Genomic DNA, 5,631 nt, shown 5'->3' on the forward strand with positions numbered 1-5,631 from the left:
CGATCTAAGGAACCATAACTGATTTAATGAGCCATTCGCGGTTTCACCTTAATGCGGCTTGTACTGAGACATGCATGGCTTAATCTTTGAGACAAGCATATGACTACTGGCAGGATCAACCAGGGAGCTGCGTCAACTAGAGCTGAGCAGCCGGCCGCCCGGGAGTGTGTCCCAGGGGCCCGCGCGAACACGCAAGCGTCCGCTCAATTATTCTGCAAACAGGAGGAGGCTGAGCTCCCCTGCACAATACACCTCGAAACCCTCTCAGGTCCCGGCGGCGCGCAGCGCCGTCCTAAGTACTTGGTCGGGTTCGAGAGAGGCGCAATCGCCCGGAGTTAGGCGAGTAGACGCTTTAGGTGCGACCACCCGTGCTCCCAACTGAGCTTGCCGCTGCCGACAGAGGCCCGGGAGCGTGCTGTCGTGGCATTGCCGGCGGGAGACAACACGCGCCACCTACGGTGACCGGCAGCTCCAACGCCAGCGCCACAGAAGGGCAAAGGCCCCACGTGGGTGCCGAAGCGAACTCTCCCAGCACAGCGCACGTGCCAACACGTCTGCACAACTGCGATACAAACCACCAGCGAGAACCGCTGGGGCGACCGAGCAGCAGACGGCGTCGCGGCGCCGAGTGCCGGGCGGCGGCGCATCCTCAACGCACACAGTCCTCAGTCGGACCAGCACACTGCAGATGTCCACCGCGCTTCGCACCGGGCCCGCGAGGACCCACTTTGGCCGCCCGGCGCCGCGCGCAGGGTGCCCCGGCGCGCAGCTGCGCCGCCTGCCGCGTCCGTCGGCCGGCGCGCCTGCCACTGGGCGCCCCCACCAGCCGGCTGTAGCGCGTGCGCCCACGCACCGCGCGGCCAGCACGCCGGGCGGCCCCCCCTCACCGGCCGGGGACGGTCCCACCCAGCCACCGCCGCGTATCGCTTCACACACAGATTTGCCCTTACTGATTTACCTCCAGCAACAACAACCGCACCACAATGGGTTTACCAGTTGTTCATTTGCGTAACGTCACCAGCAAACGTAGACGTCCATCCCAGTTTGCAAATGCAACGATTATTGCATACCTGTCTGTTAGGTGCCACGACACACTACGTCTGCCCACATACACGCAACAAAATGTGCACGACTAGAGAACACGTGGGAGGTGGCCCCCTACGTATGCGATGTCCATTACGACACCGACTGTCAACCAGCATCTGTACCATGTCGCAGATGTGGAACGCGGTGCACCATGCTATCACACTGTGTGAGAAGAGACGACTACGTTTGAATACACGCGCCACTACATCAACAGACGGCTCATGCTGATCGCCATCCAGGGCGTCCGTTACTCCCACACGTCTCTATGGCGTACCACACTGCAATGTAGCTGTTATGGGGAGACGGCACGTGGCTGAGTGCACAACATTTGGACCGTATGGTTCGCTGTTGTTGGGCGCAGTCGTTGTACGGTCACACATGTGCCACAGCGTATCATTCAGTACATACGGACCTATGTGCAGTACAATGTGAGGGTTAAGCTTACGACATCAGCGGACAGTGGACACAGGCCGTACCACGACGTAGACTGAGCGCTTCGACATGCGAATGCCAGTGAACAGCTGCGAAGGGCATTGAACACGCAAGCACCTGAACGACCAGCGTGCGAAGGCAGGGGGGGGGGAGGGGGGGGGCGATGTACATCCTGCAGTCGTCCACATTACAGTGTACAGCGGGAGCATGTAAAAAGTAAGCAACACTTGCGAAGTGTTGAACATGAAACGATACACAAGAGGGTGGGCGGTGCGAGTAGCGAACTATATTCAGAGGGTTGTGGTTAGACAACACTAGATTAATGTAACGTGTCATATGCCAATTACAGAGCAGGTTAAGGCACAACGTGGGTTAGGTTAAGGCACAACGTGGGTTAGGTTAAGGCACAACGTGGGTTAGGTTAAGGCACAACGTGGGTTAGGTTAAGGCACAACGTGGGTTAGGTTAAGGCACAACGTGGGTTAGGTTAAGGCACAACGTGGGTTAGGTTAAGGCACAACGTGGGTTAGGTTAAGGCACAACGTGGGTTAGGTTAAGGCACAACGTGGGTTAGGTTAAGGCACAACGTGGGTTAGGTTAAGGCACAACGTGGGTTAGGTTAAGGCACAACGTGGGTTAGGTTAAGGCACAACGTGGGTTAGGTTAAGGCACAACGTGGGTTAGGTTAAGGCACAACGTGGGTTAGGTTAAGGCACAACGTGGGTTAGGTTAAGGCACAACGTGGGTTAGGTTAAGGCACAACGTGGGTTAGGTTAAGGCACAACGTGGGTTAGGTTAAGGCACAACGTGGGTTAGGTTAAGGCACAACTTGGGTTAGGTTAAGGCACAACGTGGGTTAGGTTAAGGCACAACTTGGGTTAGGTTAAGGCACAACTTGGGTTAGGTTAAGGCACAACTTGGGTTAGGTTAAGGCACAACTTGGGTTAGGTTAAGGCACAACTTGGGTTAGGTTAAGGCACAACTTGGGTTAGGTTAAGGCACAACTTGGGTTAGGTTAAGGCACAACTTGGGTTAGGTTAAGGCACAACTTGGGTTAGGTTAAGGCACAACTTGGGTTAGGTTAAGGCACAACTTGGGTTAGGTTAAGGCACAACTTGGGTTAGGTTAAGGCACAACTTGGGTTAGGTTAAGGCACAACTTGGGTTAGGTTAAGGCACAACTTGGGTTAGGTTAAGGCACAACTTGGGTTAGGTTAAGGCACAACTTGGGTTAGGTTAAGGCACAACTTGGGTTAGGTTAAGGCACAACTTGGGTTAGGTTAAGGCACAACTTGGGTTAGGTTAAGGCACAACTTGGGTTACATTGCGGTACAAATTGCGTTACATTGCGGTACAAATTGCGTTACATTGCGGTACAAATTGCGTTACATTGCGGTACAAATTGCGTTACATTGCGGTACAAATTGCGTTACATTGCGGTACAAATTGCGTTACATTGCGGTACAAATTGCGTTACATTGCGGTACAAATTGCGTTACATTGCGGTACAAATTGCGTTACATTGCGGTACAAATTGCGTTACATTGCGGTAGAAATTGTGGTACAAATTGCGTTACGAATTTGGTTAGGTTAAGGTGCAAAATGGGTTAGGTTAAGGTGCGAAATGGGTTGGATTACAGTACACAACGTGTAAGAGAGTGTGTTGTTGGGGGGGGGGGGGGCGAGGTTCGTTGGTAGTGATCATTGTAAGTGAATGTCTGAGGCAGCGTCAGTATGTCACAGCAGTTATGTCTCGTCAGGATGCGCTTATGCGCTTTTCGCTCGTGACTGGAGGCGCGCCGCGTCTGTGGTTGCGGCACACCTGTGTGATTCATTCCTGCCATTGTTTCTGTGCCGTAACAGGTGGCAGTGTGGTGGTGTTGGGTGCACCCCTGTGTAGGACCATGTGTGGGTGTTGGTGGCTTATCTGAGCAGTTGTGGATGTCGGACGGGTGGGATATTCTATTTTAGGAATTGGACTCCCTGGTGTGGTTATCATAGTGTGGATGGTGTACTGTGGCGGAGAGGATGCACCGGACGTTGGTCCATGCTGGTGCTTACATATTGTATCTGTGTCTGTTACAGGCAGAGAGTAATGTGTGATAGAGTGTCTCGCTGAGGTGTGGTTCATATTGTGTGCACAGACTTACAGCATGTATAGGGACAGCGGGAATTTGGCATATTGGATATAACTCTTCGTGAAACGCAAGATATAGGGGGTGGATTGCAACGTACGAGTGCGGGAAGAGTCCGCCGTTCATCCGCTGGAGTTGCGATTTCGGCGGTTGGGGTGGGGCACGTGCGGGTGCGGGTGCGGGTGCGGGTGGGGTGATTGTCGGTTGACTACTTCGTGCGACGCAGGCACTGGCGTTCGGGTTCCTGTGGTGGACAGATGATGCAGGCTTTGTGGGTGGCGTCGGAAAATGGGTACTGTGGGACCTAGCGATGTCGTAGTCGGGGTGGCGTCTCATAGATGGCGGTATCGTCGGTGCAGCAGGTCATGTTTCGGGAGACTTGCAGATGGCGGTATTTGGTTTTCGTGTTGCGCGCGACATGGTGGACGTCGTGTCGTCCGATTCGCGTAGATGGGGCTATTGCATGTGGTTTCGTCACATTGTCATAGATGGCGATGCTGTGGTTTGGCAGTATGGTTGGTGTAGTTCCGTTGGATTCCTGTAGATGGAGGTGTCGTTTCTGGGCCAGACGGCAATGTAGTTTGGTCACATTCTCATAGATGGCTGTGTTGTGTCTGTGGGTGGCGGTGTCAGCGTCGTCCCATAGAGGGCGGTATGGTCTGTTTATTGTGGACGTTGATGTCAGGACCAGAGGGCGCGCGCGAACCGTTGCCCATATTTTCCTACCCTCCTATTACTCGTTGTAGATCTATAACACTGCCCAGCGTTGCAACTAAATGATGTTCACATCTGTTGCATCTCTCGTGCCCTCGCAATAATAATAATAATAATAATAATACTAATCATTCACTGAAGCGCCACAGACATGTAAACAGCATACATCGCGCCCTACAGACTTATCACCACACACACTAACCGCCCCGGGGACTTGCCAACGACACACCCTTTCCCAAGTCTATTTTCTTGCGGAGCATCATGTCTTATTATATTTTATTTCACATCCATAGTTTAGAGGTATCGGAGTTCACCGTACTGCGGTCTACGCTACGTTACCACACAGCGCGCGCGCCCGCCGGCGTACACTCACCGTTGCCTGCCGGGCACCGCGACCGCCGCACGGCACCCACCCGACACCGCCGCCTCCACGCGACGCTCCGACCGGTGGGCCGACACCGCCCGTCTGGCACCCATCACCGGCTGACAAAGCGATACGCTGTAGCGCGGCGGACCACAACGCGCCCGGCCGCCGCCGCCGCCGCCGCCGCCTCCCCGCGCGCACGGAGGCGGCACCCATCGCAGCACCCACGCCAGCGGCAAGGGGCCGCAAACCGATACGCCCGAGTCCGCCGCACCCAACGCAGCGCCCTGGGTGCGGTGCGCCCGGCCGGACCGATACGCCCAGAGATGCCAAGCACAAAGAAACAAATTACACGTGCCCCTGGCGCCCAGCCGCGGGGGTCTCGTCTCGCGACAAGACGAATCCCCCAAGCTAGGGCTGAGTCTCAACAGATCGCAGCGTGGCAACTGCTCTACCGAGTACAACACCCCGCCCGGTACCTAAGTCGTCTACAGACGATTCCGAGTCCCGACATCGAAATATAGACACCCATGGTCGACCGGTAGGGGCAGGGCGGCGCCGGGAACAGATCCCAGACAGCGCCGCCCGAGTGCCCCGTCCGGCAAACAAGTTGGGCCCGTACGGCGCGGCGCCACGTGGGTCGACCGCGCCTAGTAAAGTCACGTATTTTCGAGCCTTTCGACCCTCGGGACTCCTTAGCGATATCGTTGCCACAATGGCTAGACGGGATTCGGCCTTAGAGGCGTTCAGGCTTAATCCCACGGATGGTAGCTTCGCACCACCGGCCGCTCGGCCGAGTGCGTGAACCAAATGTCCGAACCTGCGGTTCCTCTCGTACTGAGCAGGATTACTATCGCAACGACACAGTCATCAGTAGGGTAAAACTAACCTGTCTCACGAC

At 55.4% G+C, this 5,631-nt stretch overlaps 1 non-coding gene across 1 annotated transcript in view; it reads right to left on the bottom strand.

The window, feature by feature from the left end:
* LOC126126719 (small subunit ribosomal RNA) overlaps positions 1 to 126 on the bottom strand; it is a 1,909-nt gene extending 1,783 nt beyond the window's left edge. The window contains exon 1 of the ribosomal RNA XR_007526842.1: positions 1 to 126. This exon is cut by the window's left edge and continues 1,783 nt beyond it. This is a non-coding gene — a ribosomal RNA (small subunit ribosomal RNA).
* Between the last annotated feature and the right edge of the window lie 5,505 nt (positions 127 to 5,631).

The sequence above is a fragment of the Schistocerca cancellata genome, unplaced genomic scaffold (assembly GCF_023864275.1).
Source record: "Schistocerca cancellata isolate TAMUIC-IGC-003103 unplaced genomic scaffold, iqSchCanc2.1 HiC_scaffold_463, whole genome shotgun sequence".
NCBI classification, from domain to species: Eukaryota; Metazoa; Arthropoda; class Insecta; order Orthoptera; family Acrididae; genus Schistocerca; species Schistocerca cancellata.